The 15,382-nt window shown below is 40.3% G+C and overlaps 1 long non-coding RNA gene across 1 annotated transcript; it reads left to right on the top strand.

The window, feature by feature from the left end:
* Positions 1 to 11,799: 11,799 nt before the first annotated feature.
* On the top strand, positions 11,800 to 14,907 carry LOC142157843 (uncharacterized). Its single transcript, XR_012692656.1, has 3 exons — positions 11,800 to 11,884; positions 13,930 to 14,021; positions 14,855 to 14,907. It is a non-coding gene; the product is annotated as an uncharacterized LOC142157843 (long non-coding RNA).
* The last annotated feature ends 475 nt before the right edge of the window (positions 14,908 to 15,382 follow it).

Here is a 15,382-nt window from a genome sequence, read left to right as displayed (position 1 = left end):
CACACGTAAGAGGTGTATTTTTTGGTCTTATGCCCAGGCATGACAATGGCCTTCTTCTTATCACTGACAAGAACTGCTTCCACTGGTGCTGGACTTACACAAACAACATCATCCTCATCATCATCATCATCCTCATCAACATCCTCATTATCGTCGTTGTCAGCTACACAAATATCACCCTCATCCTGTTGCAAATACAAAGTGGTATCCTACATTTGTGTATTACTGGCTACATTAAGAGGCATACCATTGACAACCTGTTTAAAAAAATAGGGATGTCATTGCAACATGGTTTATCCTGCTTGGACTCTCCTCAGGATATGTCATTTGTGATAATGCCACCAATATCTGACAGCATTACAGCGGGGAGAATTCCATTGCATTCCCTGTTTTGCTCACACAATCAAGTTGGTGGTACCTAGCTTTTTTTTTTGCATCAATATTTTTATTGAACATTTTCAAAGATATATGGGGTACAAAAAAAAATAGAGGGGGAGAGAAAAATACAAACAAAGGAAAACACATAGGGGGTCCCCGCGCAGGGGGAAAGGAATCACCCGATTAAAATAAGGCACACTATATAAACAATGTACATTTAACATTTACTGATAAAAGAAAAATAAATAAATGATACAGCATGACATATCAACCTTCATTTTGACCAACCGAAGATGTTTCTACCATGGAAGGGGTATCAGGGGGTTGGAGCTGATCGACAGGCTGGGGGGATTCTATGAGGGCCGCTGAAGAGTGAGCTGCTGGGAAGTCGGGGGTATCTTGAGGAGCCCCAGGGCCATCTGTGATGTATTCATGCCACCTAAACCATCTCATGATGGGAGCTGATGCAGATGAGGAATAGGGTGTATCTGTTGTTTCCATCTCAAAGCTATATTGTATCTTAGAGACGATTCGGGTAGTGGTGGGGGGGGGGGGGGGCCTGAGACATCCAGTTTTGTGCTATTGCGGCTCTAGCAGCTATCAATAGATGGCCCAAGAGGTAGCGATCGTGCTTCGGAATGGAAGTCGGGTAGACATGGAGAAGAGCCAGGGCTGGGTCTAGGGCAACAGGAGTCTTTAAGACAGTTGAGATCAAAGCAAATACCTCGCCCCACAGCGGCTGAATCACTGGGCAAGACCAGAAAACATGGAAAATATTGGCTATTTGGGTACATTGACGCCAGCAAAATTTTGATTGACTTGGCCAGAACCTATGTAACCGCTCCGGCGTAAGGTACAGCTGATTGAGAAGTTTGACCTGCATCTCTGTATGGTTAATGCATTTGGACATACGGTAGGAAGTTACATAAATTCTTTCCCATTGTTGCTCAGTGAGCCTTAAATTCACATCCGTTTCCCACTGGGTTTGTGCAGGAGTTTTAGTTGGGGGGATCAGAGAGTACATGTAGTGATACCAAAACGTTATTCCACCTCTACTACTACTCTTCGTCAGTCTATCTATAACAGATGATGGAAGCGAAATGAGAGAGTAGGGGGTCCTAGAGACAGTTCTGACCCAGTGTCTGATTTGCAAGTATCTATATGTTTCTGAGGATGGCAAGCTAAAGCGATCCTGGAGCTGAGAAAAGGAAAGAAAAAGGCCTTGGGCAAACAAATCTGATACTGAAGAAATCCCTCTGGCTTTCCAAACAGCAAGGTTTAGATCTGAGATGAGTTGGCCCACTGCCTGGAGAGGGTACCAAGCTTTTTAAAAAATGAGAGTGACATACAGGAGATGCTATCTGTGTCCAGAAATAATGTGGGTCATTTTCAGTATTCTGCAACGGCATGTAGGAGATTGCAGCTGCTGCATGAAGATTCAAATTTGAGGGGGAATGTACTTTAGTCCAGCACATTGGAGAATACTTTCTGTGTTGTGCAAGGTGCTGAAACCACTCTAAGTAGTCATCTGTGAAGTGAGTTCAGACACTGTTAGCTTGAGTCAAGTGATTCCCCTAATTAGATTTTTGGAAAAGCAGCTAGAGAAATTGAAGGAGGAGATGAAACTAAGCAATTCCGCTAACTATGTAGGACTTGTAGATCAAGTACTTTATTCACTTTGCCAGGATCCGAGAGTTATCAACATCTTGAAATCAGATCACTACATTTTGTCAACTGTGCATGATCCTAGGTTAAGAGCTACGTCTTTTCTTTCTTTCCAGCTGACCCAGATCTCAAGAGATACAAATAATAGGTCTGGCAGGCTTGATCTTCTAAATCTGCAGTCGTTGTTTGAATGTGTATGAAAATAATATTTTGACCTGTGAGGTGGTCAAAATTGACTGCAAATGACTTGAAATTAGTGTTATCGAGGTTAATAATAATGTAGGGGGGAAAAAGCAAAAATATGTGATTTTAGCAAAAAAAAAAAAAATCGGGATTTTAGAGAAAAATCGGGATCCAAAACAAATCCAGAACGCGGGGTTCAGTGAACATCTCTACCTATAACTAGTATCCTCTGATGTTTAATAAAGCTTGAGTACAATTTCACTTTGAATTATGTATATTTTTCTTTCCATTTTAAAATCAACTACATTGAACCCATTTCATAAAAACAATGACACATAAGGAAGAGGAAAGGGAATGTGCGAATTTCAGTGCATAGATTTTCATAGGGTGAAGCTGCGCGCCTCAGAACACCTCTCCTCATTTTACACTGTTTGTTTACACCAAGAACAGTTTGACATTCAGATGAGTCTGCAAGGAACAAAAGTCTCGTGCTTTAGTCCCTGCTTAGTACAGATGACATTGATTTGTGAGCATAATGCCTGACTACAGGATGTGTGACAGATAAATTTTATCAAAATTAAGGCACAATTAAACATTTCATCTTCCTAATTACTGGCTGTAGATTCGGCCTGATGACCATGTGCTGTAAGAAATCAGCGACCATTACACATTTTAATGGAGCACAGCTGTCTTACAGCTTGGTAATATTTGCACAGTGCCACAGAACTGTAATTTATGATAAAAAGAAAAAATGTGTATTGGCTCTTTTTTGCCAAAACAGATTAAGGATTCATATACTTTAATGAGATTTGGAGCTGGCTTTAGATTATCGTTATAAATGATTTATGTGCATGTTGGTCGTCTCTTGCACATTTGGTTGATTTGTGCCTTTCTCCACATGTGAGGCGGTTTTAACTAAGGTGTCAGTATTCTCTGATTTTTTTTTAATTATTCTGTTAAACTATTTGCTCATCAGTCAGGAAAGTTATAATTGTGCATTTAATTTGTCCATGACAAATTAGTGATTCTCACACAACTAAAATATCAGACTGTATTAGACATGGTTATAGGCCCTGTGTGCCACACTTACATATCTAGATACATTGGGTCTGATTCATTAATGGGCGCAACTGCCATTTTTTGCGTTTAATTTGCATCGTTACTCTGCATATGCCCAGAACTGGACCATAAGCCACAGAACATAGCAACTTACAATTCATCTTCGAGCACAAAGGACACTTATGACAGTTTATGATTGCGAGAGGGGATCGTGTATTGCGTTGGGGAAGAGGCGCATAACGTTACTCAATGTACAGCAAGGGCGTGCCATGCTTGAGCGCATGCAGCAGCGTCCGATTCATGTTCTCTACATCTCTAAGGTATATGTTTTATTTTTACAGTAGACGTTACTTACATCCTATTAAATGTTTTCATGGGAAAAAAAAGAAAACAAAACTTTTTTTTTCTTCTGTGCGGCTGGATGTATTGTGAGTTTTTATTCCCCATATGTATTGGATATATCCTACAGTGTCCTGTCTAGTAAAGAAGATCAGACCTATGCCTCCTTCACATCCGCTTCATGGTGAATATGGAGGTGCGCATACCCATCTCACATGTGTTTTTAAAAAAACGCACATTACATTTGTTTTGCGTGACTTACTGAACCAAGATTTGTTTCCTTTAGACACATCACATGACAGGAAACAGAAACATGCCCTGGGTGTTGTAGACAAATAAAATGTAAATAAACCTTAATGGGCAATAATCTAAAACATTGTTTTAGCGAATACTCCCCATCTTGTAGTATAAACTAGTAGAACTGCATACAAGTGACATCTGCAGTTTGGGAGAACTCACTGGAAACAAGAGGACCAATGCTTCTTATTCCCTCGTTGACCACCCAGCCTAGGAAATTGCCCTGTCTCTGACTGCACAGGACAATGGCTCTGTCCAATTAGCTTAATTGATAGAAATTAACACTGCATGGTTTAACATTTAATTATTATCAATTTTCAGTGGGGAACAAGAAGCCATTGATATCCTACAGAGTTCTTGTAAGTTGCGGTACAGTTCCAGCACTTGGCGGGAATGAGGATGTTAGCTAAAAAAATACAGTTAAGATGGAGTTAATCCTTACTGTGGTAATATGAATACCTTGCAACATACCAACAGTAAAAACAGGACACTTTAGAGAGCGGTGATTAAATTAACATGGTCTCTGGGCATTGCTAAAGTCATTGACCCAAAATCATCATACTTTTATATGCCTTTTATACCCACTTAAATATTCCACTCACTTTGCACTCTGAGTATATATTTTTAATAATTACCAAAAACTCTGAGCTTACATTAGTTGCAAGTTACAATTTACAAATCAATCAACTTTTTTTGTGGGATTACACTGGTATTATATCTTAGATTATTTATTGTATTATTTATATACAATAAAAAGAGAAGAAAATTCAGCCTATGGCACATGCACAGTAAGGAGAGAATTCAATTGGCCGCATTACTGTAAAAAGTAACGCGGCCTGCGCACTATTACTGTTATTACGGTAATCGTGCACTTAAATACCGTTATTACGGTAGATTCAACGCTGGCTTTTTGCTCCTAGCTCAGGGAGCTGCGAGCAAAAAGCCAGCACTGAATCTACCGTAATAACGGTATTTAAGTGCAGAAAGCCAGGTTAAATTTACTGTAATAAAGGTAATAGGTTTACCGCTGCGCTACTTGGGGGGGAATTTAATTCCCCGCTAAGTGTAAGATTTTATTGAGGATCAGTTGACCAGATAGAATATTATGACCTATTCTCTGTCTTCTACACATTAGATCATAATTATCTAATTATGCATAATAACAGAATTTCTTACATAAACAAGTGCCAATATTATCATTACATTTACAAAAATTAAGTTAACTCAAGTAGGTCTGGCTATTAAGTTCTGCTTACATAATAAATTTCCTCTTCTCAAGATTGTTGTAATTTATACTATACCTCAATTTATTTTCCATTACATAGCAAGAACACACAAATTTCATTGTAATATATATATAGACATCCACTTTAATTTCATTTCAGTAACTGTCAATATCATACATGCACAGCTAAATTTTAATTAGAAAGATCTGGGCCTCCATACAGCAGTAGATTCTGGAGTCCAACAGGAAATGTCCTTATTATAAATCACTTAAAAGGCCTACTTCCACATTCTCATCTCTTGTGCCTCTTAATACTCATGTAGCCATCCTAAAAAATATCACTTTCTTTTTCCCTACTATTTAAATTAAAGTACATAGTTACAACTTGCTTTCTTTGCAAAAAATTAAATGATGCAACATTTTTAGTCATTTTACTATGCAGCATTTGATGAAGCAACAAATACATGATACAACAAATACAAACATATATCAAGATTCCATAATATATTTGTATACTTAGGGCTCATAAACAAACAATTATTCATCTTGACACAATTTTTCCACTTTTGATTCTTATGCGTTCAGCATGATCAAATACCTTTTCTGAGTTATAAGGAATATAGACATAACATTATTTTTCAATAAGGACACTCCCACTTTACTGGCCAGCATAAAGTATAATGCCATTCTGTTATGCAGGGTCACAATTCTAACAGGTCACAACTCAGTGCCCCAGCGAAACAGTACATCCTCTGTGCTGGGGCCTTCACATGTACAGTAAAGCTATATCTTGCCTTCATTGCGCCTGTTCTCAGATGATAGTGGTGAGGACTGTCGAAAATGACCACCATTGCAGGTAGTGTGGTACTTATGGGCCCTTCCCTCACCTGCCGTGCCTTGCTACTGCTGCAAGGTCATTCTAGCACTTTGCTATCTTTTTTTATACTATCATCCTACCTGCCACTGTTCTGACAGTCTGATTAATTTGCATCCAATGTCATATTCTTGTATTGTTATATTAAGAAAGTATGGGCTTTGCCCACCTATATCTTATTAAACTGGCTTCCAATCTGGACCTTCATTTTCTGTCTGTTTCATTTGTGTCGAATACCATCTTCTTATACTATTATACTATATTTTTGTTTCTCTTCCCAGGTGCTAAAATGTTAAATTACAGCTCTGCTCAGAATACACACCTAACAGCGGATTACATATTCACACATTTCTCACCTGCTCAAGGTACCAAAATTTTCATTCTGCTTCAATCACATGTGATCTACTACCTCTTCTGCACACTACAATTAATTAGTCTGTAGGCCCCACTGTCCACACTATAGAAGTCACTCATTCAGTCCCAGTTATCTTTCTCCTTCTTCTTCGCCAGTCGCTCCTTCCTTTCTTCTGCTTCCTCTTCATTCTCCTCCTTTATATACCTCTTGCTTCACCATCCTCCCCTTCCTCCTCCTTCAATATCCTCCTCCTTTCTCCTCTATTCTCCTCCTTCATCCTCCTTCCAAACTACAGTGAAACTGGAGTGGTACATCAGGTACAATGTCCCAGCACTCAGTAATTGTGTGTGCTGAGTTCCTCCAATAGGGGCTCAGCACACACTTCGCTGACACTCAGCCTCACAAGACTGTGGCTTTGTTTAAAAACTGAGCATCTAGAGATTATCAAGACATTCAGTGCGGAGGTGGGCTTAGAGTCACCTGCAGGGGCAGGGCTTTGTGTGCTGGGCTGGGTTTTAATTCTTCTGTAAGTTTGCACTGAAGGATTTACTGTTAATATCCTTAAGTAAGTGTGTTTGGAGTTGTACATCCCCTCAAATGTGTTTTGTTAAGTGGTCAAATTATTGTATTTGTGTTTAGCAAGGGTGTTACTACAAGTTATTGTATCTTACCATGGATATATTTTGGCTTATATATAGATGTGCACATTATAGTCCAGTATTGATATGGGAACTCTGAGTACATTTACCTGCAAGGTTGCTTGTATTATTACGTGCTATAAAGGACTATAATTGGCATTGGTATGAAAAGCACAAGGATAAGCGTGGAAAGGGTGCAAATAATTAACAAGTTAGTCTAGGAAGTATAATAAATTGTAAGGGTATATAATGCCTTAAATTATTACCATATTACAATATTTTATTTCCTACATTATCCTCCTACACCTAAAATGCATTAAAACTCCCTCCTTCTATAGACATCTAAATCCCACTTCTTCTAACAACACAGAATTGTAGAAGTAACCAGGATCTGGAGGCTTCTATAACGTGAGAATGACCAAGTAGGCACCTCAAATAGTATTCACCCTCTAAAAGATTCACCATGCCAGTTATAGGATACCCTCACCCTTCTAGGGAATTACACTGGTATTTATAGCTTAAAATAATAAAAAGGGAAAAAAACATTAACATATGGTTCATGAACAGTACACAACAACATTTTGCTGAGAAAACAGTTGTCAATACACATTCCATTCCTCTTGGTAATTACACAAGTTTTAAAACTTAAACATTCTTAATATTAATCCTCTTTTCTGTTTTCTTCACATACAATTGTGTATCTGATTAAGCACAAGCCAAATGTTGGTGTTCTCATCACGCTTACAAAAATCGTCATCATCATTTATTTATATAGTGCCAGCAAATTCAGTAGCGTTTTAAAATTGGGAATAAGCACAGTAGTAAAATAATACTGGGTAATAGAGACAGACAGAGAGTTAAGAGGACCCTGTTTGCTAGCTTTAGCTCATAAAGGTCTAGCTATTAAGGTCTATTCCCACAATAAAGCATACTTGCCAACTCTCCCGGAAAGTCCGGGAGACTCCCGAAATTTGGGTCAGTCTCCCGGGCTCCCGCGAGAGCTGGCATTTCTCCCGCATCCCGGAATTCACAGAGAATCGCGTCATTTTGGAGGGCGGGAGGGGGCGGGGCGCGGCCAATCGCCTCATTTTGGCCCCACCCCCTGCAACGTAAATTACGGGTTTTTGCCGGGGGCGGGGCCAAAAGACGCGATTGGCCGCGCACCGCCCCCTCCTGCCCTCCAGTCACGCCCCTCTCCTGGAAGTTTCCGGGAGTAGGCAAGTATGCAATAAAGAAAGCATTTCATCTCAAGTGTATTAAAATTTATACTAAACTTCAAGTTGCCATGTTCATTGTGGAGCTGTGTGGAGTTTGTATGTTCTCCCCGTGTTTGCGTGGGTCTCCTCTGGGTGCTCCGGTTTCCTCCCACACTCCAACACATATAACTAGGTTAATTGACTGCTATCAAGATCGACCCTATTCTGTGTTTCTGACTGTCTGTGTGTGTTTTAGGGAATTTAGTCTGTAAGCTCCAATGGAGCAGGGACTAATGTGAGTGACAAATATTCTCTGTACAGCGTTGCGAAATTAGTTGCACTATATAAATAAAAAAAGATGATGATGATGATGAGGATGAGTATATACATAGTCAGCCACTTCCATGCAGCTTTAGTAATTGACAGTGTCATATTTGCACAATGGCGTTTTAATGGGAAAGATCTGGACCACTCAAAATGTGGTCCAGGCTTCCACTCAAAATGTCCCTACTATAAGTTGCCGCACCTTGGGTCACATAGGACATGTACCAACATGCGAGACAATCTACCTTGGCCAGGTGCTAACCACACCTCCTGTTGCAAATATGGATTGTCTCCAGTTTGCGGATATAAAAAGGCTGTATAATATGTTCATGCATTCCTGGTAAGGGTAGGGTTTACTCTAGTTACTGCTAAGAACTCTCATTTCACAACAAATTTGGTGAGATTTAGTTACAGTGATACACTTTATTGTTCAATTATTATTTCTTAATGCCTGCTGTCTCCTTGTGTTAAAGAATATAGGCTTTGCATAAAACATGAAAAAGACAAATTCTATTCAGTATACAGTGAATCCATATTTCTGCAAAAGATTTGGCCAAATACATAAACAAATCCTTATTTGCATGGAACAATTAAGTCCAAAGAGTCTAAATAATCAAATGATATATGTAATTTTAGCTTTTGCACATTCAGAACACAGGGAAATCAGCATTCTGATTTAGTTGGCTGAGTCCCAAGAATTTGAATGAAGAGAATATTGCTAAAAACCCTGGATCTAGAATATCCCTTAGTTATATTTAACTCCTTCCCAACCACTGTTCATAAATTAATGTCTACAGCAGCCAGGATTTAATTCCAATCAATGTTGATTAACATCTGCAGGTTAAGGCGGCCATGTGCGGCAACATGTAGCCCCATACCGGGGATCTGACTGTTAGTGATAGCCTTTGGTTCCAAAGTAGTGGCCAGGAACCATTGTTTTTTATGTTGACATAACATTAAAAGGGAGTGGTACATGCAACTCAGTAGGGAAGTCTGAGCACCAACGCCGATCATGACAATCTTGCAATATATTGTGATGTCAATAAGGATTTCCCTGAGTGTAGGGAAATCAGGAAATGTCTGGATCTAACAATGGCTCAGGTGTTTGGATAAATTTAAAATTTGCACTAACTGGATCATATTAACTGTAGGAAGGATCTTAGGAAAGTGTGTTTTTAAATATTTTTGCTTGAATGAAGCTTTTTGAAATAAAAGTATATTAACGTCACTATCTGTCCTGCACAAAATAAAACAACACAACAAAGCAAAATTCACTATGGCACACAAAAATAGTTCTCTGTTTAACCAATTCACTAAATTACTGCCCTGGTTACAAAGATATAAATCACTCCCGGTCATAAAGGCTTTAAGGAAAGGGCTTATGTACCACTGTCGAAAACAGAAAATTAAATTCTGATTTTATTGGATTGTATTAAAACTGCTAGTGAGACCCCGTGAGGGCCCCCCCGTGATCGGAGCTGCACGAGCTGAGCCCCCCCCCCCCCCCATTCCCGGCACTTACCTCCTTCTCCGGCACGCTGTACTCTCTTTACTGAGGAGATCTCGTGAGAGTGAGACTCACGAGATCTCCTCAGTAAAGAGACTACAGCGCGCCGGAGGAGGACTGCAGTGAAAGTGCTCAGCAGCACTGATCGCGCCGGGAGCGCCCCCGACCGATCAATACTGCTGCTGAGCACTTTCAAGGGCCCCCTGGATGCCATAGGCCCCTGGGCTGTAGCCCAGTTAGCCCTATGGTTAATCCGGCCCTGGCTGTGGAAGTAATTCAGGCACTAGGCCTGTCACCAGTTGGAGGTTAGCTCCTGTGATTTAGAGAATGTACATGGTCTGTTCCCAAGTGAGTGATATTACTGCTACAGAAGAGAGGTGAACTGCAACTGAGAGCTACACAGAAAAGGTGTCAGAGCTGCATGTATGTGTTGGAGATAAGCTACACTAGTGTTATGTGTGGAGCATGATATGTAATACGACAACTGTTAGCTTTGCAACTGAATTTCTGAATTGTAACTGTCTGGTAGGGTTTGTTCAGGAGAAAGGGTATAATTCAAGGGATGTATTTGATTTATTATTGCAAACATTTAATAATCTGCAGGAGTGATGTAGGAGTGTAAATAGAGAGTTTATTTTGTGATAAATAGACGGTCTGGTGCCCAACTTTGTGAGAACTGTTACACTGCACCACCAACCGCATGTGAGAGGAGCTTTCTGCTCACTTACGCCCACTCCTACAACCTAGCTAGGACAGAAGAGCCCAGGAGAGGGGGTGCATTACCATTCTCATGCATATCTCAGCCTGTACACAGTGATAGGGTGTTACAGTTACAAAGTTACAATAATTGGCAACCACACTCCAAACAATGCAAACTATATCTGTCCCTGCTACTTACTCTATGCTTTATTCTGGTAGTGTCCCCTAACCATACAATACCTAACCATAATGCAGTGTTAATGCTATAAGCCTTACTGTATAGGTATTACCTGCAATTGGGAACTAGTTCTGTGCCTGTAATTACCAACTGCCCAGAACCAAGAGCCAGTGCCTGTGTTCATTAAGCCATGAACTAGTGCTGTACCTGAGACTACCAACTACCCAGAACCAGAAACTAATGCTGTACCTGCAATTACCAACTGCTTGGAACCAGAAACTAGCACTGTGTCTTTATGTCTTTTCACAGCTGCCCAGAGCTAGGACGTAGTGCTTCACTTGCAGTTACCAACTGCCCAGAGCCAGGATCTGGTGCTGTACTTGCAGATGGCATCTGCCTGGGGCCAAAAACTAGCACTATACCTTTGATCATTAACAACTTGGATCTAGCGTTGTACCTGCAGATATCAAATTGGTAACAGGCTAGAGTTAGAGCTAGCATTGTACCTGTGATCATCAACTGCAAGGAACCAACTGTCCAAAGGTAGATGCTAGTACAGTGCGTGTAATTACCAACTGCACAGAGCCAGGAATTGGAACAATGCCAGTAATCACCAATTGCCAAGAGCAGGAGTTAACGCTGTGCCTGTAACCACCAACTGTCCAGAACCAGCAACTAGCAAAGTGCCTGTAGTCACCAACTGCCCAGAACCAGGAACTAGTGTATTGCCCTTGGTTATCAACCTCCTGGTGTCAGGAACTAGCACCACACTAAAATATAATAATAATTATAATAATAATAATAATGTAACACCCTCTCTGGTATCCATGTCTGGCTAATGTATATTATGATGATGATAGGGGAAGAGTTGCCCTGCGGTGAGGAGCTACAAGAGGGGAGAGACACAAGGAACTGTTGCTTAGCAACTAAATAGTTGGATCAGCCGATCACAAGGGAAGCAGTAGAGGTGAGTGGAGAGAGAAAGTGGAGAGTGGCAGTTGAGTGAAGGAGAGCAATGAGGCATCTTGGAGGTGTAGTGTGTTAACCTTGACTGTAATGTGAACTGCTTTGAACTGTATCTGCAACATAAAGCATACTTGCCAACTTTTAAAACCTCTCCTCTGGGAGAAACAAAGCCAAAAATCACGGCATTGAATAGTGGGGGGTGGGTTTTAATGGTGCGATCATTAAGTCTTGTTTCCAAAAGTGTCTGGGGGGTTGCCTACTCTTCCAGGGATGCCGAAATTCGGGACCCTCTCAGAAATTCCAGGAGGCAAGTGTGACGAAACGAGTTTGATAACACCGTAACAAGCCTGTTCCTCATTTCTCACAAAATGTGGATTATAGCATGTACTTTTTAAAGTCCTTGCTTTTGTTCCCCAGCCCAACAGAGTACAAATGCAGTGTCTAATTACATGTAGATAAGGGGACAATGTAGCTCATTGTAAATATGTATATTGTGTATTATATATTGATGATATGGCAGTGAGGTTGTTATTCATTGTCCTTAAAGTGAGGCCAGGAGAGTTATGGGTAGAGATTAGGTTGCAGAATACAGGTGAGGGGAATGGCCAATTAGTATCCATTATTCTCAACATGACTATTTCAGACATTTTGTTTAGAGCACAGCAGGGGACCTTCTGTGGAAATACAGCTCATCTCCACTACCCCTCCAACTCCCTGATACATCACCCACCAATGGATAAGAAGGATAGACCCAGGTGTTTGCCCAGGGAGGGGAAAACACTGTGGAAATTAGACCCTAGATATAAGGAGCCACTCCGGGGGGGGGAGGTGATATTCATTCTGGGACTGGAAGCTGCAGGGTGGCTGGTTTTATGCCTATTTCCTCCCCTGTTCTGTCTTTCAAATAGTAGACAGTTAAAAGTCTCATTTGTGTTTGAACTTGAATTGCATGTATAGTCCACTTCTGAGCATGCGCTGAGCTATTTCACGTAATATACAGCATGCAACGGACTTACATCCGAAGATGAATCAGGCTCGATATGTTACCTCAATTCTCCTATCTGGTTCTTATTAAAGAGGCTTGTTATACTTACCTGCTATGAGCAGGACCGTACCTAAAAACTTGTGGGAACCATAGCACACACACATTTTGACATCCCCATCGCCCCTCACTTACCTTCCCACACAGCATCGGACAGGCCCACTGCCCGATGGCTCCACCCCTTTTCGCTAGTGGGCAGGGCCGGAATATGATCACCATGGCGCACACAGAGGAAGAAGTGTAGGGGCAGCTTGTGCTGCTCGGTAATGCAGAGGAGTTTCCTGCTCACGCAGGAATGCCTTGCTGTCTCTGCTGTGCACTGATTGGCTGAGTGACTGTGTGTGTATGAGAGAGAGAATGTGTGTCAGTTTGTATGAGAAATGTATTAATGTGTGTCAGTGTGTTATACATTAAAACAAAAGACTGCTGATCACTTTTTGTGATTTTTCTTTTTTTTTTATATGATTCTTTTGTGCATATGTGTTTATTTGTGGGTCTGGCTAGAAGTATGCATAATGGTGTAGAAATGTCGCTACAAAGTCCATCACATAACCATGTTAGGATCACTCCTTTCATTATGTTCAATTTTCCATCTCTCCAAAATACTATTACTTATAGTTTTATTAGGTCTTAACAACGGGGACTCTATTAGTTTCTGTTGGAATTGGTCTAATGAAAAAATCAAATGATTAACGTATGAGCATATTTTAACTTTAGGATTTTAACTAGTGCTTTTTATGAAGTCTGCTTGCCATAGCTCCCATTCTTACAGTTCCATTGTTTTTTTTATCTTCCATAGAATTTCTTTATCTAGTCCCAGAGATTTTCCTGACAATGCTATAATAATCCACATTAGAGTGTGTCCGTGTATATGAGAAATGTATTAGTGTGTGTTCATGTATTGCTAATCATTTAACAGCTGGGCTGGTTGGGAAAGGAGGGCTAGACGTTACTAAAGGCTCATCTTTTTATATTTCTTGTACCAATCCTTTTTTCTCAAACAGGAGCCCAGCATTCCAGGATCGAGACAAGCAACTACTGAGTTTAAGACAACTACTGAGCTTAAGACACCAGGAAGTGAAAGCTGAAAGAACAGGTAGGAGAGAGCAGGATTGCTGCCAACTGTTCTGATTCTGGTGGAACAGTCCTGATTTTGGGTAACTGTTCCGCTTTGTACCGATCTAGGGGCTGGGATCCAGACTGTGCACTTTTTGCATACAATGCATTCTTATATGCTACAATATGGCACTAGCCATGTCCTTCGTGGGCAGACCATGCCCCGTCTAGTCACACACTCAGCTGGCTGGCCACACCCCCTCTGGTGGGCCCCTACCATGACATCCCCCGGTGAGTCCGTCTCCCAGCATGACACTGTTTCCAGATGTCCATCTTTTAGTTCTGCTCGGAGCTCGGATCCACTCTGAGCAAAATGTAAGTTTTTAAAGGCCTAGGATGCTAGCCTTGAGCATGGCATTCTGTGTCTTTAAATTCCTTTCTGTGTGACACAGCAGAAAGCTCGTTAAGCTCCCTGCTGACTGCGGACATTGTATTTAACTCTTCTGAGTGTAAACAGGAGCAGGGCTCCAGAAGGCAGAGGAGAGCAGGGCCCTGGAGCAGCCTTCAGCATTTTCATATTTACATATGCATGTATTCTGTGTAAACTCCACCTAGTGGGCAGTCTGGTATTAGCTTAAAATTGAAAACTCAGGGCCTCTGTAGTTTAGTTTTCAGTGCATCATGGGAAATACAGGAGGTTGTCATTTTAGATATTACATGCTAAGAAGTAGGAGGTGCAGTATATTTCTCCTCTTAGCACAGTATCGATGGTAAGATTGGTCCCTAGTTAGGTACTTTTGCTTTGGTTTTCATGTTTGCATTACATTGCATCTTTTCATGTTGTAAATATATTTCATTATTTCTGTATTACAGTTAAACCATTTGAATTATCACGTTCTTAACTACTTGAATAAACAACATTAAGGTAGGACTGGTTATGTTGTCTGTCTGAATATATTCAGGCCAAAGGGAAGTTATAGTGAGGACAGAACACACTTGAATACATTTAATTCACCCCTATTACTTTATATCATCATATGAATGGAAATTAGTACTTTTAAATGAATTTATCAAAATAAAAACAAGAAACACGCATATAAGTAACATGATATAAGACACTTTGAAAGCCTCTTTATTCCAGTTTAAATTACATTGAATATATTGGTAAATATTTATATAATGGACTATTTCTATGTAAATGCTCTTCTGTTTTACATGTTTCAGATCATATAACTTATGCTAATGAGTACTGTCAGTGTCATGTGACCTCCATTTGTATTTGGCATACAGTATGTATATATATAATATATATATATATATATATATATATATATATATATATATATATATAATATATGTGTGTGTGTGTGTGTGTTTGGCAATTTGGTCTGTATTGTAACG

Source organism: Mixophyes fleayi, chromosome 5, assembly GCF_038048845.1.
Source record: "Mixophyes fleayi isolate aMixFle1 chromosome 5, aMixFle1.hap1, whole genome shotgun sequence".
Classification (NCBI taxonomy): Eukaryota; Metazoa; Chordata; class Amphibia; order Anura; family Limnodynastidae; genus Mixophyes; species Mixophyes fleayi.
The sequence above is the reverse complement of the archived record's forward strand: the minus strand, read 5'-3'. Positions and strand labels throughout refer to the sequence as shown.